Source organism: Vombatus ursinus, unplaced genomic scaffold, assembly GCF_900497805.2.
Source record: "Vombatus ursinus unplaced genomic scaffold, bare-nosed wombat genome assembly UNPS02009205.1, whole genome shotgun sequence".
Taxonomy (NCBI): Eukaryota; Metazoa; Chordata; class Mammalia; order Diprotodontia; family Vombatidae; genus Vombatus; species Vombatus ursinus.
This window is the reverse complement of record NW_020948983.1, coordinates 27,093,992-27,119,669: the sequence shown is the minus strand read 5'-3', so window position 1 is coordinate 27,119,669 and position 25,678 is coordinate 27,093,992. Positions and strand designations below refer to the sequence as shown.

At 39.6% G+C, this 25,678-nt stretch overlaps 1 long non-coding RNA gene across 1 annotated transcript in view; it reads left to right on the top strand.

The window, feature by feature from the left end:
- The first annotated feature begins 4,109 nt into the window (after positions 1 to 4,109).
- Positions 4,110 to 25,678, top strand: part of LOC114035704 — a 57,600-nt gene continuing 36,031 nt past the window's right edge. The window contains exon 1 of the long non-coding RNA XR_003568245.1: positions 4,110 to 4,218. This is a non-coding gene — a long non-coding RNA (uncharacterized LOC114035704). The remainder of the gene's footprint in view (positions 4,219 to 25,678) is intronic.

The window sequence follows — 25,678 nt, the reverse complement described above, 5'->3', positions numbered from 1 at the left end:
CCTTTATTTGCCTTAATCCACTGGAGAAGGAAATGTATCACTCCAATATCTGCCAAAAAAAATGCCCTTTAAGGAATTATAAAGAGTAAACAGGACTGAACAACAGATTAAATTAGTGTGGAGGCAAGGGGTCAGACCAGATGACATTAAGAGTACTTAAGTACCCTAAAGACCTGTGGGCTTTTGCCTTCCACTCCACCACATAATCCTTAGGACTGTTAGGCCTTATGCCTTAACTTCCTCTTAGGCATTGTCTCCAGATAAAACTTGAGCTCCCTGAGAACAGGCACAGTCTATCAAGGGCGGGGAACCATGGCCTAGAGGCCATATGTGGCCCTCTAAGTCCTCAAATGCAGCCCTTTAAAAATAAGTCAAAGGCCACAGACTCCCCATCCCAGACTGTTTAGCACAGTGCGTGGTACATAGTAAGGGCTTAATTAATGGTTCTCTATTCATTTATTCCTTTATCTCATTCCTTTTCATAAAAAAAAAGGTTAAAGGACTTGTCTTTCCACTGAAAGTGATGTACTATGATTTAAAATATCTACTTTTTTAATTTATTGTTAACTTTTCAAGAATGAGTTGAGTGGTAAAATCTGAGAGTTTAGGGCTAGTGCCAATTAATCCAGGACAGTGATTTCATCAAAATAGAAACTCTCCACATGGATAACCTTCTCCTCTCTATATAGGTAACCCCTCTGTAACTTACTGTCTAAAAAAGTTTTCTTGGACCTGGGTAATGATTAGCAATTTTGATGTCCTGGGCAGGTAAAATGGAAAACATTCTCAAACCAACTTTGTAATTCATGAAGTGAAAAGAATACAAGTATTACTAAGACAAATATTGTGGAGGAAGAGTGGGGATTACTGTAGAGTCTCAGAAATGGATGTTATTAACAATGCTGGGTGACTTTCTATTTTAACTAATTCTAGATAACTAGATACTTAGTTGTTTCTACCCTCTTTTTTACATTTTAATTCATTAATTAATTAATTAATTAATTTTTAGTTTTCAACATTGACTTCACAAGATTTTGAGTTCTAATTTTTCTCCTCATCTCTACCCTTCCCCCACCCCAAGACAGCTGCATTCTGAATACTCCTTCCCCCAATATGCCCTCCCTTCTATCACCACCCCCCCTTCTTTTATCCCCTTCCCCTACTATTTTCCTGTAGGTCAAGATAGATTTCTATACCCCATTGCCCATATTATTTCCCAGTACATGTAAAAACAATTTTTAACATTCATTTTTAAAGCTTTGAGTTCCAAATTCTCTCCCTTCCTCCCTCCCCACCCACCCTCATTGAGAGGGCAAGCAATTCAATATAGGTTATACATGTGTAGTCATGCAAAACACTTCCATAATAGTCATATTGTGAAAAACTAACTATATTTCCCTTCATCCTATCCCACCTCTTGTTTATTCTATTCTCTCCCTTGACCCTCACCCTCCTCAAAAGTGTTTGCTTCTGATTACTTCCTCCCTCAATCTGCCCTCCCTTCTATCATCCCCCCTTTCTTATCCCCTTTCCCACATTCTCCTGTAGGATAAGATAGATTTCCATACCCAACTGAATGTGCATGTTACTCCCTTTTAAAGCCAAATGTGGTTAGAGTAAGATTCACTCATTCCCTCTCACCTCTCCCCTCTTCCCCTCCATTGTAAAATCTTTTTCTTGCCTCTTTTACTTTAGATAATTTGCCCCATTCTACCTCTCCCTTTCTCTTTCTCCCAGTATAATCCTCTCTCACCCCTTAATTTTACTTTTTAGACATCATCCCTTCATATTCAACTAACCCTGTGCCTTCTGTCTCTCTCTCTCTCTCTCTCTATATATATACATACACACATATATATTCCCTCCAACCACCCTAATACTGAGAAAGGTCTCATAAATTAAAAATATTATCTTTCCATGTAAGAATATAAACAGTTCAACTTTAATAAGTCCTTATGATTTCTCTTTCCTGTTTACCTTTTCATGTTTCTCTTGAGTCTTGTATTTGAAAGCCAAATTTTCTATTTACCTCTGGACTTTTCATCAAGAATGCTTAAAAGTCCTCTATTTCATAGAATATACATTTTTTTCCCTGAAGGATTATAATCAGTTTTGCTGGGTACGTGATTCTTGATTTTAATCCTAGTTCCTTTGACTTCCGGAATATTATATTCCAAGCCCTCCAGTCCCTTAATGTAGAAGCTGCTAAATCTTGTGTTATCCTGATTGTGTTTCCATAATACTTGAATTGTTTCTTTCTGGTTGCTTGCAATATTTTATCCTTGACCTAGGAACTTTGGAATTTGGCTATAATATTCCTAGGAGTTTTCCTTTGGGGATCTCTTTCAGGAGGTGATCAGCAGATTCTTTCAATTTCTATTTTGTTCTCTGGTTCTAGAATATCAGGTCAATTTTTCTTGATAATTTTTTGAAATATGATGTCTAATCTCTTTTTTTGATCATGGCTTTCAGGTAATCCAATGATTTTTAAATTATCTCTCCTGGATCTATTTTCCAGGTCAGTTGTTTTTCTAGTGAGATATTTTACATTGTCTTCTATTTTTTCATTCTTTTGGTTTTGTTTTATAATTTCTTGGTTTCTCATGGAGTCATTAGCTTCCATTTGTTCCATTCTAATTTTTAAGGAATCATTTTCTTCAGTGAGCTTTTGGACCTCCTTTTCCATTTGACAACTATTCTGTTTAAGGCATTCTTCTCCTCATTGACTTTTTGGACCTCTTTTACCATTTGGGTTAGTCTATTTTTAAGGTGTTTTTTCTCCAGTATTTTTTTGAGTCTCCTTTAGCAAGCTGTTGACTTGTTTTTCATGATTTTCTTGCATCACTCTCATTTCTCTTCCTAATTTTTCCTCTACTTCTCTTACTTGCTTTTCAAAATCCTTTTTGAGCTCTTCCATGACCTGAGACCAATTCATGTTTTTCTTGGAGGCTTTGGATATAGGAGCTTTGACTTTGTTGTCTTTTTCTGGTTGTATGTTTTGATCTTCTTTGTCACCAAAGTAAGATTCTATAGTCTGAGTGGTTTTCTACTGTTTACTCATGTTCCCAGCCAATTGTTTGACTTTTTAACTCTTTGTTAAGGTAGAGCTCTGCTTCTAGTGTGGAGGGTGTACTGTCCCAAGCTTCAGGGGTTTTGTGCAGCTGTTTTCAGAGATACTTCTAGGTACCTGTAAATTTTCAGTTCTTCCAGGGTGATATGATCAAAGGAAAGGTGTTTACTCCTTTCCTGGCCTGTGCTCTGGTCTGTGAGTGACCATAAACACTCTTTTCTGCCTTGGAACCACCACCACAAGCTCTGCCATGCTAGAACTCCTCCTGGCCTCGGGACCACCACCCAAGACTGTGACCCAGATCCAAGCATGGGCAAAGAAAGAGAATCCTGTCTCAGCACCAGCAAAAAGATCCCTGCAATCCCCCTCTGATCAGCCACTCAATCCCCTCACTGTCTATGGTCTGAGAGCTCTGGAAGCAACTGCTCCTTCTGTGGTCATCACCCCAGGGCTATGCTAGGAGCAGGGCTGGACCATGGTCCTCTTTCACCCAAGTCCAACAGACCTTTCCCACTGACCTTCTAAGTTGTCTTTGGAGTTTGTGGGTTGAGAAGTCTGGAAACTACCACATCTACTAGTGATTCTGTCCCCTGAGGCCTGGTCTGGGTTGTTCTGGCCCTATCTTTGCCTACATAGCCCACACAGAACTGTGATCCTCTCCCAGCCTGGTGCAACAGACCTTTCCCATCAACCATCCAGGTTGTCTCAGGCTGGAAATTTGTTCACTCTGTCTTTTTCTGGGTTCTGCTGCTCTAGAATTTGTTTAGAGTCATTTTTTACAGACATTTGGACAAGTTTGGGGGAGAGTTCAAGCAAGTCACTGCTTTTACTCCACCATCTTGGCTCTGCCCCCATGTTTCTACCTTTTAAGAAATATGTGTGTATCTGTGTGTGAATGTGTGATAGATTTCTGTGCCATAATTATAGTTCTGCTTGGGGCATTAAGAGATTACATAAGTTACCCGTGATCACATGGCTAGAGGAAGGAATTGAAGCCAGATCTTTCTAACCATAAGGGTGGTATTCTTGCCTAGTACTCCAAGGTGCAGTGTTGAGTTTTGTTTTGTTTCTGCATGGGAGAATAAAGGTACATAAAACATACCCTCAGAAGATCATAATTTTCATCTTGGCAAGAACTTTCAGCTTAGGTATGTTTTGCTTATTTTCTTCTTTCTTATTAGCTTTCTCAGCACAATAATGTACCAGATGAATGTACCATTCAAGGGCAAAAAACCCCAGGAATGAATGTCAATTTGGTGTATGCACAGGGCAGGGTTGTACAGTTGGATTTTTCCATTACTTTATATAATGTCTGACTTTTTCTGAGTCTCTTCTCAGAAAGGATGTTAAGGATTCAACAGGGAACACATCATAGACATAAACACAGAAATGAGGCAAATAAGTAGGGAAGGGGTGAGGTAAGGCATCAGCTTGTATTAACATGATTCAAGAAAGGAATCTCATGGAAATCTATAGGTGGAAGGATTCTGGTGATTTGAAACTTATAATGATGTTTTAAAATAAAAAGTGTCAATGTCTTTGTGATACGGATTGTTTTTCTTTTTTTAACTGTTGTTTGGGTTCGGCTTGTTTACCAATGAAAGGAAAATAATTCTGTACCAACTAGATTTCCCTTTTTTGAGGTCATGTTATGCAATGTTTGATGAAGAAAAATTGAGTCTTCAAATTGTTGGTTCCAAAATCTCGTTTTGAATATCACATTATAATGCACAGGAAGCACATGCAGGGGACACACAGGCTCATCTTTGAAAAGGCAGCATTATTTATCTTCAGCATATTAAGGGTTGTTTAGTTTTCTCCTAACTATGTAACCCTTTATTAAGCTTCTAATGGTTGTCAAGGTGCAATTCAGTTATGAAGGTTAAAAATATAAAATGTCCAAATCAGCTGACAAGAGTGAACATTTATCCTCCTTTGCTTTCCCTTAATCCATTTAAACTCACTTTGCCATTTATCTCTTAGAAGACTTATGTTGCTTTCATTTTGTTTGAGGAATGAGCAAAAAATATAATAGTCTGTAGGACCATGTGGCACTTATCTTTCTCTCCATGTCAGAGAATGTTAGAGCTGTACAGGACCATCCACTCACTTCAATTCTCTAGATCATGTTGTATACAACATGCATCTTACCCAAAAGGAAACAAAAGGCTCAAGATAGTTAAGTGACTAGCCCAAGGTCATACATTGGGCATTTAGGGACAAAGTTGGACCTAAAACTCAGGGCTTCTGATTTCCAAGTCTTCCTATAATATCATGTGTCTAGAGGCTATTTGGGGAGGTCAAGGTATGGGAAGAGGGAAACTATGACAGTCTTAAAGCACTTGAAAGGATGTAATGCGAAAGAGAGCTAAAAGCTGTGTTGATTACTCCAGAAAGAAGAATGAAGACCAAAGGGGTGGACAGAGAGTCAGATTAAAAGAAGAAATTGCTAATAATCAGATCTGAACAAAAATGATGCGCTTTCTTATGAGGTAATGAATTTCCAATCACCAAAGGTATACCAGCAAGGTCTACTAAGTGATTATTTCCACCCACCCTCAGGGATATCATAGAGGGCATGATGCAGTCCAAAGAACGTAGGGCTGGGGAGTCAGAGGACTGAGATTTTGCCTGGGTTGCCACTTTACTCTCTGTGTATCCATGGCCAAATCACTTAATCTCTCTGGGCCTCAGTTATCTTATCTGTGTAATGATAGTATAGAACTAGACGACTTCTAGTTTCTGTAGTTCAGAAATCCAAATCCTATTCTCAAACATCATCTTCTTAACCAGCTATTCACTTACCAGGTCTGTCTTTTTTTCCCTCATACTTTTTCCTTTGATCAACAGATATGAAAATGCTAGTTGTGCCTGTAAAGTCACAGGATTATAGAATTGATCTAGAGCTGGAATGGATATTGGAGGCCATCTGGTAACTAGATTCTAATCTAACACTCTCATTTTACAAATCAGGAAATGAAGCCCAGAGAGGTTGTCTTCAGTTTCTCACCCAATGCCTCATCATGCTTAGCAATGCTTCCTAAATTCCTTCTGGCAGTTTTACTTCTCCCCAAATGAATCACCAGAGGTAAGCCAGAGTTTTCAAGTCTGAGGGGCCTCTTGGAAGGTTCTTCACCACATTCCAGATACATGCTCTGGGAAGATGTAAGACTCCTCCATTATTAATGTCAGGTAGACAAATATCTACTTTGGTATCTCTCAGCAGGAAGGCATCACCACTACCATTTATATTTTTTTCTCCTCCCTTTTCTCCTCCTTATTCTCTTTTTCCATTACCTTCATTCCTCCTACTTTGCACCCCTCCACGAAAAAAAAAGTTACCCTAATCACGGATGATCAGTGTGAGAAGAGTCCTGGGGATAAAACTGTAAGAGTGAGGAAAGCAGTAAATCTTGGAAACTAACTTGACAGCGGTTTCAAAACAATTGTATTTGAAAATAGCCTGGGGCCCCTTCAGAACCTCTACAAAAATCTTTGAGAACAAAGGATGAACAAGAATGACCAAAGTTCTGCATGACAGCTCTACTTCCAGAGCAGGTGATGCAAGTTCAACCTTATCACACATATTTCTTACATGTGTGTCTCACCACTATTGTGGTCTAAGTTTAAGCCTACTCCTCATATGGATACTGTGTGTATTTGTGGGAAGGAGTGAACCAGGTTCTTAAGAGAAGGTTTTATGTTAACTATCTTTATCATGTTATCTGAGAGTGGTAGTAGTTGCCTTCTGGGGACCCAACCAGCCAACTCAAACAAAAGTTGGGAAATACTGCTATTATATTTTCTTCTTCCCCTTCTCTTTCTCCTCCTCCTCATCCTCCTCCTCCTTCTCCTTTTCAAAAAACTGGGAAAATTTACCTTTTGCTCTGTGCAGTTTTCATTTTGATTTTTTTTTAAATATAGCTCTGAAAAAACAGGTTTTTAAAAAGCCTACTATGTTTTAAGTGGAGCTACTTAACTACACCTTTCATCCCAAATCATTCTGCCTTTCACTGAATGGACCAATCATAGCCCCAGCCCCAACCTCTGTGGCTCATTGTTTTGATGGCTTAGAATGACTGTGCAAATAGCAGTTGTTTTCTGTTCTGACCAGAGACTTTGAAACTCTTCTTCTCTCAGAGTAATGTCTTTGAGATGGTAAATTGCAACATCTTTTGTCTCAATTCTTACCTAGCCCTTAGTTATTGAATGAGTATGGCCTCAGACAAACTGAGACCTAAGAAAGACTTTAATTTAGAAAGGCAAAGGTCAACCACTGCATCCTGGTCCATGCCAGTCATCTTGACCTTTGTCTTTCTTGTCATTGGACTCCAATACCTCTGGAGGAGTGAGGCTGATGACTTTTCAAAGCTCTACCTCACTCAAATTTAATTTATGCACAAGTTAAGACAACATTCTCATGATGTCATTGGTCCTCTTTGAGAATGAAGGACAAACAACAACATCTGCTTCCTCATTCATCTCTGAGTAAACCTGCTTTCCTGCAGGCAAATATGAAACCATTTTTCTTTTATTGTGTCACTATTTTGTTTTATTACTAATAATATAACAGCATTGTTTTCTCTTACTTTTTTTTCCACTGCAAATGTATTCTAGCTACATTTCAGCTTGAATAGAATTGTTTCTCTGAAGAAACAAAAATGTTTTACATGTTGCAAATGACTGATACACAAATGAACTTTTGTACCACAACCCATTAGTTTGTTAAGGTCTTCAGTAACAAGTGCCTATCACGGCTGTCTACTGGTTTATTTGGGGGTTTTTGGTTGTTTTGTTTTGTTTTTTTGGTGAAAATGTCACTGACTTAATAACCCATTAAGCACCAGCTCCGTCATTTGGTTCATTTCCTGTTTTGGAAACATGAAAGCGACATGGAAAATGTACTGAGCTCTAGTTTTTGTTGCCTCTAGCTCCCCCCACTCCCAAACACCATAGTTTCTACCCTTCAAATCATACTTTGGATTGTGTTCAGAAAACTGGCTTTCTGTTTTCCCAGACACATCCAGGCACAGTGGGATTAATATCAAAGTTCTGACAACTTGATCATGGGCCAGATATACCACTTCCCCTTCTCCCCCAAGAAGAAGTTTTTCATCGGCCTGTTTGGCAAGTGAGTGTTCTTCCTACAGTTCACTCTGGTAAGAGGTTAAGTGAGGTTGAATTACCTCACTTTTGAATTGTTGAAGTGAATCGTTCAACAAGAATTTTCAAGCACCTACTATGTATGCAGAGGCATCATGCTAGGCTTCTAGGATGTAAGAACAAAAATGAAAACAGTCCCTTCCCCCAAGGAGCTTACATGTACAAAGAAACATTACAAAGAAATATGTACCCAGACTGAGTACATAAGAGAGAGTTCAGTGGAAAGGAGTCTATATTTGGAGTGAGAGTACTTGGACTAAAATCTCTGTTTTCATTAGCTAAATGACTGTGGGCAAGTCACTTTATCCCCTCTGGATATCACTTTTCCTATTTGTAAAATAAAAGGCACCCCTTCTCAGAAAACCACTTAGAAATATTCTAAATTAGAAGACTTCCAAATTCCCTTCTAACTCTTAATCTGATTTAGCGACAGAGAAGTATTAACAATCAGAGAACAGGATTTGAGGCAGGACTTTACAACTTCCTCTCTGAAATGGGTATTGATTTAACATAAAGGTTCTTAGATTTCAGGGGTCTGTGAACTTGGACAAGAAAAAAAATCACATTTTTATTTCAATATCTTTTCTTTTATACTCATATTATATATATGTATACATATATATGTATGTATATATATATGATTTTCTTCTCAGTTCTTTCAACTTTTGAAAGAACTCTTACGACATAAACTCAAGGCTCTTCATCATTCTAGTTGCTCTCCTCTGTGTATTCTCCAGTGTCCATCTTAAATTGTAATGCCCAGAACTGAATATGACACTTTAGATGAGGTCTGATAAGAACTGAATGCAATGGGTTAATCCTATTCCTATTCCTGGAAGTATAAAATGTTATTGAAATGGGTCTTTACTATGCAATGAATTCAACAAACATTTTCTAAGCACATAATATGTACTAGACACTAAGCCAGGTACTGAGGATACAAAGATGAAAAATTGCAGTCCACTATGGAGTCCATGACCTAATGGGAGGATTTCCCCCTCCCATCCCCCCACCCCTGGAACTGAAGCAATCAGGCAGAAGCAATCAATCAATCAATGTTAGTCAATAAGCAAATATTTGAATGATTACTAAGTGCTAAAGATACAAAAACACACAAAACTGAAGGGGTTTACCTTTGCCCCTTTTCCCTTTTGCCCCTTTCCAAAAGGAATTTGGCTCCTTTGTTTACAATTCCCAGAAAAACCTTAAAACTTTTAGATTCTCTCTTTGAAATCTTATTCAAATACGCTTTCCTTCCTGGCCCCAAAAAAAACCTGGCTTCAGTTTGTCTAAAGGTCCCAGAAAAACCTTAAAGTTTTAGAAACTGCCTTATTTCCCTTTGAAAGCTCTCTTTATCTTCATTTGAAAGCAAACTTCCCCCCTTTCAGCTCCCTTAATTATCTATTCTCATTGTTTATTACCTTCCAAACAGACCCAACCAACCCCCCTTCCTCTGGCCACCCTTAATCCTAGCTAGGCCCCACGAAGTCCAGGTCCCAGGAGTTCTGTTCATCCCAGCTTACTAGCCACTCCCATCCAGATCTCCCTAGGCCCTTCGTCCCATCACTCCAAACTGCTTGGCCACTCCTAGACCCCTCCCACAGTCTTTCTGTACTTAAGACTCACCTTTGCCCCATTCTGGTGCTGGGAATTTCTCATGCCCCTAGAGGCTGAGACTCTCACGTCCACCCATCTTTACAGGCATCACCTGGCTTGGGATTCACCTGGCCTCCTCCATTCAGACCCCCATTTAGATCACTGATGTTTGGGTTCCTTGGGAGTCTGGCCTATATGCTTTATCTTTAATAAACTTTTTCTCTGGCTGGAAGAAGATCTGGGTTGAATTCTTTCAGGCAGATCTGTGCCGCAATCTGGGGCTTTTTCCCAGCACCCCAAAACCTCCCGCAATCTTAGGGTGCCTCTGTACAACTAGGAGCACCCCAAACCCCCCCACCTCTTCAAAACAATTCCCACCCTCGAGGATCATGCATCTAATAGTAAAAAAAAAAAAAAACCGTATGTACATATTTAGGTAGACATATATAAGTTACATACAAAGAGGGCATAATGTAACTTTGCATAGAAAGGCATTTACTCCTGGGGTTCTGGTTCACAGGAAAGGTCTCCTGCAGAAGGGGAGAAATCTTATCAAAATACTTAAGGAAAATTCCTGGGACAGATCACTTTGAGATGGAAGCATCAGGGCATTTTCATTGACTAGGTAACAACTGAATCTGGAAGGGAGAGAATCATTTCAATAGGTAAAAATCAGGAAGGAATGAATCTTCTGGACTAATCACTTCCTTTCACATATCAGTATTCATAGAAGTAAAGTGATTTACCCAAGTGTTATACAATTAGAGGAGGAACTAGGAGTAGAACCTGCATTTTTTTACATAATCCCATATATATATATATATATATATATATATATATATATATACACACACACACACACATATATACATATATATGTATATGTGTGTGTGTACATATATATATATATCCCACATCATCCATGTTTGATCCAAATTCCCACAATTTCTTTATATCCTTGAGGTCTAAAAGACCATTCATTATCCATCCCATCACTAATATCCAAATATAGACCCTCATTACCACCTATTTGCATTATAATAATAGCCTCCATTCAGGCTTTCCAAACTCAACTCTCTCCACCTCTGGTGCACCCTGCATACTTCTGCCAGAACACTTATTCATGTACATAGATCTAGTTACCTCACTTCTCTGCTCAGAAAACTCTAGTGGATTCCTATTGCCTATCCAATAAGGTTAAAACAGCTTTTTCTTGGCATTCAAGATCCTTTACAATCACCACTCTACTCGGGACACCACTCTACTTGTCCATCTTTATTTCATATAACATCATATAACATCTTTTCATGTGTCTCAGGTTCCAAACAAACTAGATTGGTCTGTGCTCTCTTAATACACTGCACTTTCCAGACTCCAAACCTTTGTTTTCACTGCTTCTAATGCCTGAGACATCATCCTTCATCCTCTTTGATAAATATTTACTGAATGAAAGGAATGAAAGAATAAATTCCTTTCCTAAAATCAACACAAATGAGTTTTTGTCTTGATTCAACTCATTTCAGCTGGGTATTTCAGCAATACCATTCATTTCTTGAAAAATGGCACTAAGAAATGTATTTCTGTTACCATCTTACTCCCACAGCTTATAGAACCCCACCCTCAGGCTGGCCCTCTGCGTATCCCAACAAATACTTTGCCTAATAAAATATGCTTGTCATCTTTGGTCCCTCTCCTTCAATTAGGACTTGTTTGGATTAGAATGCTACAATGGTCTGAGCAATTCTACAATATTTCATGAGATCCAGCAGAGTTACTATATAATACAAACATACAGACACTGTTTTTAATCTAAATAGGCCATTCTTAAAGCCCACATGAGAGGTCTTTAAATGGAAAATACATGTGCATAGTTATATCATTGAAGGATTCATAGCTAGCTCTCTAATTTTATGCCAAATTGGGGGGAAATGTATAGTCTGTGTTTAGACCAATAGAATGTAGGACAATGCTGATTACAGGATAGGCCAAAAATTCATTCATGAGTCAATGACATGTTTTCTTTAAGTAAACCAGCCATCTGTACATCTATTGAAAATTTAAATACGCTTATATCAAAGTCTCTGTCTTGTTTAAGACACTATGTGAGACACTACCCAGGAAGATACTTGTAAATCATGTTTGCTATGAGTAAATATTCCTATTTTTATTACACCTCACATTGTAACAAGCATAGTGTCTTGACCAAAATTAAGAACCATTACATTGGAACAAAAGGGTGCCACACTGACAGAAAAAAAACAGAATGCATATAATTATTTAGATATCACTCTACGTAAATGAATTTCTTAGTTAAAAGGAGAAGCAGATGGTCAAAGCAGAGGAAGTATTATATTTTTATTTTTCTGTGTCACTTATCCTTCAACCCACAGCAATGGCACTCATAAGGAAGCAGGCTTCAGGTTTTGTTCTGAAATAAGAAGACAAGCTTCTTTTATGTTGACAGAGGGACACTTTGTTGTTTAATATCTTCATCCTTCTTATGACAGAATGTTTGCCAGAGGGCCTATACCCTTGCTTGTGTACGGGTCCTAAGAACCTACCCAGCAAGTCCTTCACCCGCTGTGGACACAAAGAAATAGACTAAAAGACTGTCTGCCACCAGGAGCATTTCCTTTCCTCCTGTGAGTGGACAGCCTTGGGGTAGGATGCATTGCAGACTCCGAGTCTGGATTTCAATATGGTTTACAGCAACTATAATTATGTGAAGGAAATGGAGGTATCAGAATGAGGAAGGCTGATGGATTGAAGGGAGGGGAGGAAGGTTGCAAAACACATCCCTCTGTATATGAATAGAGCATTACAATTAAAAAGCCCTGAACATGCCCTAATTCCAATACAGTAGATCCCAACTCTAGTTTCCCAGTAATATTACCTGGTTCTTTCTTGTTGAAAAACCTGCTTTTAGTCTCCCTAATATTCCCAGGATATATTTCTTGAATATGACTCGGTCTCCCTTCCCCTCAATACACAAACACACACACACACACACACATACACATACACACACACACACACACACACACACACACACACATAATCTTGCCTTATTACAAACTAATGGTATCCTTTGAGGTCTTTTGCAACTTTCAACAACATGTTGGCAAATATGACATATAGTAATACCCTTTCAGGCCAGGGAGTCAGGTAAAAGTTAGGTAAAAGGCCCTCCACTACCTCATACCCCACCTTACTCGAAAGAATTTCCCAATAGGGGAATAGGGAAGTGGGAGAGGTGAAGAAATGGATTAAGTTAGGAAAATATAAAAAAGCCATCCTTCATATTCTATTGTAGTGAGAGTCAAAACTCACTCTCTCAGAGAAAGTCTGGCTACATTTCCATTTTTGAGCTCTGAGGTACCCCTGGGGATCAGTGGGATGGCTCTCTCTAATGCTCTTGGCTCAAGCCCCCATTCTTGTGTGTTCTCCCCACTGTTAACCATGAGCAATTAGTGCACTATTTTCACTTAAAAATCAATCAGCTGGTTTTTGTTTTTTTCCAGAAAGGGTATTTACTGTGAATATGTAGCAAGAAGTATAATCATTTCTCCCCAAACATCTGGGAAGCAAATGCCACCCACACTCCCAACACACTCTCACACACACACACACACACACACACACACACACACACACACACTGCCTTTATGGAGAATGGCCTCTAATTTACAGTAGTTTCTACATAGCATTTGCCCCAACAGGTTCATTTCCAAATAGAGCATAACCAGAGAATGGATGAGTCCAAATCTCTGCCACTGCTAGACCAGGCTGGGCAGGTTGGTTGGGACTTTACTACTCACCATCTGTCTTTCCTGCCATGGATTCTAGCTCCCAGACTTCTGGAAGCTTACTCTCTGGACATTTCAAAGCCCACATTTCAAAGCTACCAGTAGGCCTTCATCGAAAAGCAGTAAAGAATGAACACAACATAAACTGAAGCAACCACAAGGTCATACACTCTCAGCTTCATACTGACCCCACAGTGAGAGAGGGCCAGAGCCTCTGTCCCAGCACTTCATCCTCCTTCTCAAAAGCCGGCCAAGAAGGAAAGAACCAGAGCCAAGAAATCTTCTTCGATTAATTACTGATTTTTGAATGCACCATAGTTCTAGCTCTGCAAGCAATCAAAAAATTTTCTCTTCACCATGTGGTTATCATAGTCAAACAGTTATAAAATGTCTATGCATGCTCCAAATTGTGGAGGAGGACCTCCTGTTATACATCATCATGCCTTAGAGACAGCTAGGTGGCCCAGTGGATAGAGTGCTGGGGCTGCAGTCAGGAAGACCTGAATTCACATCTGTTTTCAGATAATGACTAGCTGTGTAACCCTGGGCAAGTCACTTAACCTCTACTTGCCTCAGTTTCCTCACATGTAAAATGGGGATAATAACAGCACCTACCTATCAGGATTTCTGCGAGGAGCAAATGAGCTAATATTTGTCAAGTGATTAGCACAGCTCCTGGTACAAAGTAGGTGCTATGTAAGTTGCTTATTCTCTTTTCCATTTCTCTTCACCCCACCCCACCCCCACCCATGCTTTCTGGAAGCAGATTCCCCAGCCTCTTCCACATAGAAACTGTACTAGCCAGTCATGCTTCTTACCTCTCCCTACCCCCATTGTGTCATCATCATCACTTACTACATAGAACTCTCATGGACCCTTATCCCTCCTTCCTTTGGAGGGTCAGAAGATCCTTAGTTCTGAATGACCAAGTGGTTCCAAAATATACTTGGTAAGGGGCTTATTGATCATAGGCCTGTAAGTGTGGCACCACTACGATAAGTTAAAAAAAAAAACAATAACAACAAACAACAACAACAACAAAAACCCACAGCTCTTTTATTAAGAATTTCGACCAAAAAAACCTACAGTTTTGAGTCCCTTTTCAAATCTTTCAACTCTCTCTTACAAAGCTTTCATTCACTTTCATCATGTTTTCCAAGCTTTGTCGGGAATGTCTCTTGGTAATTCACTTTTGTCATAACTACAAAACTTTAACAGATGAAATAGATAGAGGCTCTCCTTTCAGCCACCGTAAAAAAAAATCTATGTTTTCCTCAGCAAGACTGGAAAATATACCAATCATTTTCAATTGTACTTTTCTTTGGATATTTTGATGACATTTTTTAACCTTTGGTGACAAGTTTACTTCACTGAAAACAAACAGAGAGGAACCATGGACTGTGTTATACTCCCATATTTCAGTCTCTTAAATGAAACAGGCTTTAGAAAAAGAACTCTTCTCTTGACATCTAGAACTTTTCTGATGGTTTTTTCCTTCCTGCTTTTTCAAATCTCAAACCACTTAATTTTTATCTTGGCTGATTACTTATGTCTCTTCTTTCACATAGTAATAATAGCTAACATCCATGTTTACATAGAGTTTTAGGATTTACAAAGTGTTTTTCTCACAACAACCCTGTTAGCACAACTATTAACTACAATTTACAAATTAAAAAACACTGAAGTACAGGGAAATTAAGAGACTTGCCTAGGGTCACATAATAAATATCAGAGATGAGTTTTCTAGTCCCATGAACCCCCCTTCTGTCACCACGTCATGCTGAGATAATTTTCCCCATCAATAAAACAGAAATGCGTAATTCACACATAGCACCATCATTTAGCCTCTATTGTTAAACCCATTTTGGTTGCCAGGTTTGTTATGAAGAATAACAAACTCCTGAGAAATTTATAATCTAATATGAGCTTGCTCCACTCTGCATCTGTTGTCCTGCTTGGTCTCAACTCCACAGAACAAAATGTCCCTTCCAGGTTAAGCTCATCACCCCTAATCTCATCACCATGCTCCTAACTCAACCCTTGACAGACACCATCCCCCTCAACCTCCTCTTCCCTCTGATTGGTCATCTGGAAAAAGGAATACTAAACTGCTTCCAATGCCTTCTTTTAGAGAGGGTAGAAACTGAACTTTCTGGTTCACTTCACTATGCATCTGCTGCCCTGCCTGGTCTCAACTCCATGGAACAAGATATTCCTACTCCGGGTACCCCTGGTGTCTCGTTCCCCTTCTCCCTCACCTTTTCCTCCCTCCTTTTGTGTGTTGTCTCACCATTTAGATTGTAAGTTCTTTGAGGGTAGGGATTGTCTTTCTTTTTTATGAATTGTATCCCCAGTGCTTAGCACTTTGCCTAGCACATTGTAGGTGTTTAATAAATGTTTATTGGATTGGTTTGGGAATTGCCAAATAGAATAAAAAAAACCTGAAAATCATGGAAGGAAATGACTTGAAATGAGTTCTGTGGCTGGCTCCTTCATTAAAAACAAAAATGTCTATTCCAATAGAACCTTTACTTTTAAAAATGCTTATATTAAAAAAGGAAAGAAAGAAAGAAATGCCTCAATGTCACCCAAAATCACTTAGTTATTACTGGGATGGATCTTTTTCATCCTCGATTCATCTATTTAGGAAGAGATTTTATCAAAAGTTATTCAGGCAAGGAAGCAATACCTGGAAAGCCATCATCTCAAACTTAGTATCCACAACTGAACTCATCATCATCCCCTGCACCAAAAATTAAAAAGCTCCACCTTCTTCCCAAATCTACACTTGTGTCCTGCTTGTGTCCTAGTCACTCAGGCTCAAACATCATCTTTAAGTCATATGCTTTTCTCTCTCACATCTTTATTGGATTCAGTCATCAAATACTGCCAATTTTTTTCTTTTTTTCCAGTTTTTGTAGGCATCTCTTCCCCTCCATTCTCACTGTCACTACCATAGTATCAGTAGATCCTTAACTTCCTAAATATTCTCCCTGCTATCAATATACTCCATACTGTAGTAGTAGACTTAAAACATGCTAAAACATCACATTCATCATTCTCCCCTGCTCAAAATTCTCCAGTAGTTCTTCATTAGCTAGATCATAGGATCATGGATTTATGATTCTCTATAAGACCATAGAGACCATCAAGTCCATTTCCTTCATTTTACAGAAGAGAAAATTGAGGAACAGAGAGGTTAAATAACTTTCCCAGAGTCACACAGCTAGTAAGTACTTTCAGGCCCTCCAACTCCAGCATTCTATCCACTCCACCACGCTGACCTAGAGAGTAGATCCTAATACTTCTTCCTGACTTTAGCATATTTCCACAATCTGGACCCTCTCCACCCATCTGGTTTTATTTTTCCCTAACAAGAACCTTCTACTCCAACCAGGTCAATCTATTCACCACCCTTGCTGTTCTTGTTTGGTCATTTTCAGTCATGGCCCACTCTTTGTGACCCCATTTGGGGTTTTTTGGCAGAGATACTAGAGTGGTTTGCCATTTTCCTCTCCAGCTCATTGGATGAGGAAACTGAGGCAAACACAATTAATTTGCTTGCCTAGGGTTACACAGCTACTAAGTGCCTGAAGCCAGATTTGAACTCCAAGAGAAATGATAAGTTCCCAAGGATGAAATTTTGAAGATACAATAAGAATTTTTTTCTAATAGAATGAAAAAGAGTAATTGTCTAATAACACTAATGTGGATACATAGAGACCTAACCAAACAGCTAAGATTTTTTAAAGATACTTATAGAAGATAGAAGTAAGAAGCAATTAGAAGAATAAATCCAACTGTATGTTACATTTTTCTAAGAATAGTGTTTGGAGTGCTAAAGCTCAAAGTGAGCTGAGACTGGTGAGGAAATCAAAGGACACCAAAAAGGGCATAAAAAGTGATTTGGAGAGAAGAGGATAAAAAATGGCTAGGACAATTGTGTGGTATGCATGAGAATGTGAAAGGCACCGCAGGACAAGCTCAATAGACTATAATTTTCAGGCTCCATTCTTGCAGCTTTTTTGAAAATAATATATTTGTCCCTTCTACTTGCTCAAGAGATCCCATTCCATCTCATCTCCACCTCCCCCAACAGATTGCCCCCTCTATTATGTCCACTCTTTCACTTATTTTCAATATCTCCTTGTCTACTAGCTCCTTCCCTACTGCCTGCAAACATGTCCATATGTACATCATCCTGAAAAGGCCCTTATTTGATCTTTCTATCCCTGCTAACTATTGTCCTATGTCTATTCTTTGTAGCTAAATTTCTTGAAAAAAGCAATCGGTGATTGTAAGAGCCTCTACTTTTTCTCAACTCACTCTCTTCTTAACCCCTTAGAATTTGGCTTCCAACCTTATCATTTCACCAAAACTGCTCTGATATCTTAGGTGCCAAATCCAATGGCCTTTTGTCAATCCTCATTCTCCTTGAAGGATTTCTGCAGCTTTTGACAGTGGTGATTACTCTCTCCTCCTTACCACTCTCTTCTCTCTAGGTTTTCAGAATATCACTCTTGCCTGGTTTTCCTCCTATATATCTATATAACCATTCCTTCCCTGTCTCTTTGGCTGGTCCTCCTCCAGATCATGCCCTCTAATTACAGGTGTTCCTTGGAGATTCTGTACTGGGCCTTCCTCTCTTCTCCTTTATTACATCACTTGGCGATCTCATCAGTTCCCTTGGATTTAATTACCATCTTTGTGCTAATGATTTTCAGATCTACCTTTTCTGTCCTAATCTCTCTGCTGACTTCCAATTGCCTTTCAAACATCTCAAAGTGTGTGTCCAGTAGACATCTTAAACTCAATATGTCCAAAACAGAACTCATTATCTTTCTCCTTAAATTCCCCTCCACCCCTAGCTTTCCTATCACTATAGAGCACAATATCATCATCCCAGTATCTCAGGCTCACAATCTGAAAGTCATTTTGGATTCCTCACTATCTCTCACCCCTTCATATCCAAGCTATTTTCAAGTCCTGCCAATTTCACCTTTGCAACATCTCTCGAATGTGTGCCCCCTTCTCCCCTCTGGCACTGCCACCACTCTGGAGCAGGCCTTCATCATCTCATGTTTAGATTATTGCAATAATATGCTTATGGGTTTGCCTGCCTCAGTCTCTCCCCACTCCAATCCATCCTCCATTCAGCCACTAAAGTGATTTTCCCAAAGTACAGGTCTAATCTTGTCACACACACACACACACACACACACACACACACACACACACACACACACACACACACACACAATAAACTCCAGAGGCTGCTAATTGTTTCCAGGAGTAAATACAAGTTTCTCCATTTTGCATTCAAAGTCCTTCATAATCTAGCCCCCTCTTACCTTTCCAGTCTTCTTACATCTTACTCATAATTACATCATACAGGTACTTTTCAATCTAGTGAATGGCCACCTACCTGGCTGTTCCACAACCAAAACGCTCCATATGTTGGCTTTGGGCATTCATTTTCTCTGACTGTCTGTCATGCCTAGAATGTTCTCCCCTCCCACCCCCCACTCCATTCAGACTACTCACTTTCCTAGCTTCCTTTAAGTACCAACTAAAATTCTAACTTCAGCAAAGAGCCTTCCCCTTTTAATTCCAGTGCCTTCTTTGTTAATTATTTCCTATTTATCCTGTACATAACTTGCTTTTGTATATATTTGTTTGCATGTTGTCTCACCCATTAGATTGTAATCTCTTCGAGGGCAGGGACGGTCTTTTGTCTCTTTTTGTATCCTCAACACCACACAGTGCCTGACATCTTAGCAAGCATTTAATAAATGTTTATTAATTGATTGATGTACAGATAAATTACTTAAGCCTAAGCAACTGTAATAAAATGCAAAATGTAGTACATATAGGCTATTGGGGGGAGGTAATTATCCCAACACTTGTTTCTACTGGCAATATGGATCCCCAGGATGCAACTACTACTCTTCTCAGGGTATTAGAGAATCCCAAGGGATGAGGAGGTATCTTTCTCTACGACTATAAATGAGAAGCCCCCGTCTTGTATATTTCCTGTGCCTCTTCAACAATATCTCCTCAATATCAATTAACCAGCTACTATCAATTAGCTTCTACAAAGGGATACCTACTATGAAAGTACAGTAAGGACAGAAGGATAAAAGCATCCCCCTGAACCAGGGAGTATTCTCCCCTCTACACAGTAGGTCCCTGGGAAGGTGGGCTCAAATGTAAAGTGGCTGCTACAAAGCATTACCCACCCACGCACCCACCCACCCACTTCTGCCCGAAAGTCTGCTTTGAGTTGTTTCGTAGTAAATAGATGAATAGCTCCTTCCACTTCAGGACATAGTAGTTTGACTGCCAGGTTGACTCACTGCTAGGCAGAGTCAAGCAGGTCATTCCTTAGGGCTGGCTCCTCCCCAGGTTCAGCTGCTATAGCTACTGGCAGACTCTCTTATGGACCCCAGTTGCTGAACCTGTAGTGTCTCTTCTGATGTTCTGAAGCCCATACAGTCATAACCTAGTCCATTTCTCCTACAATGCTCATTCATCTAAGATGAAGAAAGGAAAAGCATAACAGACAAAAGATCAGCCTGGCCAGTCATTCATGGTTACATGTATGGCTGCCTGGTGTGAGAGAGGGTCCAAAAGCCTCCTCACTCAAAAACTGTTTTTGGCATGGGTATATATACTCAGTCCTAGCTCAGCAGCTAATTAAAAGGATTTCTGTTACCATGCAGTAAGCCAACAGGAAATAATCAAATAATACTTGCACACACTCTAAATCAATGGGGGGACCCCTCCATTATATATCGATGATGACATGTAATGACATTTACATTTCCAGTATTCCCAGAATCAAGCTCACAAAGCCTCTGTGTATGTTTATACCAAGTAGAGCATATGTCCCTCAAGAATGAGCTCTCATGGGTCAGTCCCTTCCACCGCCCTTTACAAAATGTTCTGATAGGAGCCTTTTTCACAGAAGTGCCAAGGTCAAGATGCAGGGTCAATTCTGTTAAAATGCAAAACACAATTATGAAGTTATCCCAGAGCCCTATTAAGTTATGTAGGATCTTAAGGAAGTTTGAAAGGAGAGAAAGTTGAACTGAGTGAATTCCAAGGGCCCTTCCACCTTTAATATTCCGTGCTCTGTGTTTCATGCTCTATTTATGGGATAAAAATGTAAAATGCTCATAAGAAACAGGCATAAATAACATGGCTATTTAATGTCCTTTCAAAAGATATGTCTAAGATCTCCCAGCTATTATTAAATCTCTCCACAGTAAGAGCAAGAGAATAAATTAAGGGAAAAGACAATTTCATCAGATTCCTTCTGATGGAAATTGATGGGACTTTTCCTAGGGAAACCAAAGTAGTCTCTCTTCTCTTTTTTCATATTTGTGCCCCTCTCCCATAGCACCCAGAAGAGTGTCTTGCTCATAGTCCATGCTTAATAAATATTTTTGAAATTGGGTTTGGATGAAATGGAATGGAATTCCAGGTGAAAGGCATTTGGTATGCCACCGGCAAGTCTTGGTGGCAAACGAAAACTAATAACAATAGTCTTGTCTGTTTTCAACTGCTGTGAATTCAGCCAGTGGCGCAGAAAAACACTGTTCATTTTTGTTTCGAAAAAGCATCAGCATAGAGGTCACTTGCTGTAGCAAAAGGCAAAGAAAAATGTAAAGCCTAGGAGAGCAATCAACATCCTTTTCAAAATGAAAGGAATGGGAGGAGATGAAGGAAGAAGGTCCTTATGACATTACTACACCCTAATCAAGCAATGTTTCTTGGTGTCACTACTCCAGATTTTTTTGTGGTCCAGAAAAGACCACTTTGACCCAGGCAGTAGCATAGACAAGCTAGTCTTTGCAAGAGAACACTGTGCCCATGTGGATTTTTAATAAATTGTCTTTGAGATGTTGCTCACTAAATCAGCAGCTGACTTTTTTCATGTGCCCTTATCAAGTCTGGCAATCCTGAAAGTGGAAATACGGGGGGAAAAGTAACACAATATAGGAAATTAAAATGAATCATCTCAAGATCACTGGTGTCAAAAACCCACATGTTGGGGGGGGAGGGAGTAGAGAGAAAAGAGAATAAACCTTGCTATTACACCACCTTTACATACCCTTAAGTGACTGCTTTGAGCTAATTCTTTATCTCTGTGTGAAGCAAATTGTAACCATTTCAAGCATCTTTTGCCTTTCTCCCTGGTGTTTTCCTCACCCTGCTCCATGCAGATGTTTCCTTATTCGTGTCCCATCTTGGCTTAAGATCCATTACTTCCAACTCAGGCCGTACCTTCCTAACTGTTTTTAACAATATAGGGATCAAGAGTCAAAAATTGGGCAAGGAAACTAGGGGTTTGTCCCAAAGAGGGTGCTATCAAAGGACACAATTCCTCTCAACAGGGGACCCCCAAGCCACTATCTCATGCCTTGAGATTCTCCAATGACCTGTACCATTTAGTGAGAGCATCCCTGGTACCTAAGAGAAACCCAGGCTACCAGTCCCAGGGTTCTATTGCCCTGTCACGTATTTCCCAGAGTCTTCCTTTACTCACTACCACACATTTCCTATTTCCTTGCCCCCACTCTACCCTCTTCCAAGAATCTCTTTGATGGCTACTGCATCTCCCCATGGTACTGCACTTAACACAAACTGACCATTTTCTATAAGATTATCCCCTTTTCCCTAAGGCCACCAAATTTGCCCTAGGTATAAGAACATCTAGTTGTGCTTCTGGGAAGCAATGTAGTGTTGTGGAAAGAGCATTATAACTGAAATTGGAGGACCTGGGTTCAAATCTTTACTCCACTACTAAATACCTATGTGACCTTTGGAAAGATGCTTCCCCTTTTTGGTCTCAGTTTCTCCATTCCCAAAGGGATTGGACAGATGGGCCATAGTTTCTTCATTTGTAAAACAAGGGGGTTGAACCTGATGGCCTCTATGACAAAAAAGAAATAGCTCTAAATGTTTGATCCTATACTCCTATGATGTCTAATGTCTCTTCCAGTTGTAAAACCCAATGCTCTCTTATTACATGGATTCCTGTCTTCATCTTTACACTGGTTCTAGGATTGCTTTCTGATTCCTATTAAGGGCTATTGTGCTTAAATCACCCTGCCTCTTTGCCTTGGCTAGCCTAGGGCTTGCCCTTTAATTCCCAGCACACACTAGCCTTTTCCTCACTTCCTAAAGGCCCAAGGAATGAAACAATCACGGTACCATGATATTCCTGGGAGTCATCCAAAACCACTGGAAAATGGCTTAATGGAGAGGGTGAGTCCTCACATTTGTTTGAATTTTAAAAGAAAGCCCAAGAGATAAATTTTAAAAGCTCCCATGCAAAGAAGCCCAGATAAAAGGAAGACAATTACCTAGATTTCAGATACCTCCCCCCAAAAAAGACCATGAACCAGAGAGCCTAAGTTTCTAATGTCCACTTAAAAACCAAGTTGTTCTTGTTCCCCAGGATTTCTTTCATAGAGACAACATGAGTCATGATGCTCTTTCAGGTGCTTTCTACACTGGCTGGCTGACAGATGCTTCCACAGTGGTATAACCAAGGCCAAGGCAGGGATGACGAGTTACCAACACCATTCATTTCCTTAACTGGAAGGAAAGGTCCTCTAGAAGTCAGAAGTCTCAAATAAAAGTTCACATTGATGGTTATGATCATCTCCTTAGAATTGTCCCCTCCTATGGGTCCAATTTCTGTTTCTCTAACTTTGGGGGTAAAGTAGGATTTTTCTACCTTGCCCATTACCACTGTCAGCTCTTGCTTCTGTCCCAAGACAAATTTCAAAGCAGTTTGCACCAAATGAAAGAACAGAATTCTTCTCTGAACACTTATTTAATTCTTATCTACAATCTATCGACATTCTTTCAAGATACAGAAATGAACCCCACTCAGAAGTCATCTTAGCTGTTTCTGGATTTTTGTTATTCAGTCATTTCAGTTGTGTCCAACTCTTCATGACCCCATCTGAGGTATTCTTGGCAAAGATACTGGAGTGGTTTGGCATTTCCTTCTCCAGCTAATTTTACAGATGAGGAAACTGAGGCAAACAGGGTTTAAATAACGTGCCCAGGGTCAAACAGCTAGTAAATGTCTGAGACCAGATCCGAACTCAGGCCTTCCTAACACCAGGCCTGGGACGCTATTCACTGTACCACTCCACTGCTTGTTTCTGGATTAGCCTTGCTCATCTATGTGATACAATCAAAGGGAAGTTTGAAAATCAAGAGATTTTGATCCTAGCTTCTCTACTATCTGGCTACATGACCTTGGGCTGTCATTTACCCTCTCTGGTCCTCAGCTGCAAAATGAATTCAATTCAATTATCAATTATCATGAAGGTCGTTTTTCGCTCTAACAATCCATGATTTTAGAACACAGATTCTTGTTGGGGCAGGACATTAATTTTATTTTTTTCCAGATTAACCCAATAGTATAGATACCATCATCTCAGGTGATGTCCTAAGCATAGATGAATGAATGTAGCACCCAGATTTACCCTGGCTCATTATTTTCTTTCAACAAGAGCATTGCACAGAGGAATCAGCTATTGACTTGGCTCCCCTGCTGATCTGGAAAGCATTTAGCCTTCCAGATGGTAATATCAGCTCTGGGCACATTTCCAGCAGCAGGTGTAAGTAGTCTTCAGGTGGGCCAGCCCAAAAACTGTCAGCCTTTGTTTGGAGAACAAAGCTGCTACCCACCTCTTAACAGCACACCTGTGTTGCTTCTCCTCTGCCTGGACAAAGATCTTGATGAAGTCCAATGAAAGGAAAGGACAAAAATGGATTCAGATTTTGCTTAAAACACACATACACACACACACACACACACACACACACATACACACACACACCACTATATTAGAAGATAATATCTCTACCCTCTTTTCAGCAGAAACCTTGGCACTCTTTGCACCACTGCATTATCATCTTGCTTTCATACCTGGCACTATGAGGTCATTTATATGCTACATGCATGCACAGATGTCAAGGTGGCACAGTGCCACTGAGTCACTAGGTCTTAACAAAGACAGGATTTGATGGCCCAAAGCCACCATCCATCTGTAGGGATCATTGCTTCTGCAGCAGGGCTTCTGTCCTCTGCAATGCTACACACTGACCCTCTCCACAATCCATTTCCCCCAAGAATCAAATATGTTTTAACAAAACCCTAGAAGTGGGAAACACAAACAATGTACATTTCAAAGGACAGGAATGACAGCTGCAATGGCATAAGGAGATGTGGCTTAGGGTGGGAAGAGTAGAGAATGAGGAATCTGGAGAATGGATTTCTAGTCTGATTTTGCCTCTAGTTATTTGTGTGAGCTCCTCCTCTCTGGGCCTCGCATGAAAAATAGGCATAATAATATTTTCCCTTGACTACCTTCAGTCTTGTTAAGAGGATCAAGTATAATAACATATGTGACAGTGGCTTACAAATTATAACACACTATGCTCCTGTAAACTGTTGTAACAACTATTGTTACATAAGACCTCCTCCAGCTCTAATAGGCTATACTTCTAGGTCATATTCAACATAAGCTATACTTCTATGTCATATACAATATTCTACCTTGGAAAAGACTGTCATTTAAGGCAAACTCCAAAGAAGCCTGATATTTTGGATAAAGGATATTACATAGTGGCCAATAACATTATTGGTGAGAACTGAGATGATGAAGAGAGAGAAAAAAAACCACTGAATATTATATTCAGTGTTTTAAGTTGGTCATTCTCTTTAATGAGAAGATGTTAATGAAGGAATATCAGTTTCTATGATAATATGATAGGATTCTAGATTTAGAGCTGGAAAGCACCTTAAAAGTAATCTAGTTCAACACTGACATTTTACAGATAAAGAAACTGAGGCTTAAAAGGGTAAAATAGCTTATTCAAGGTCAAATGGGTAGAGCCAGGATTCAAACCCAGACTCCAAATCCAGGATTCTTTCATATCAGTGAAAATAGGGCTCCAAGCTGACAAACCAGAAGAATATATATATATATATATATATATATATATATATATA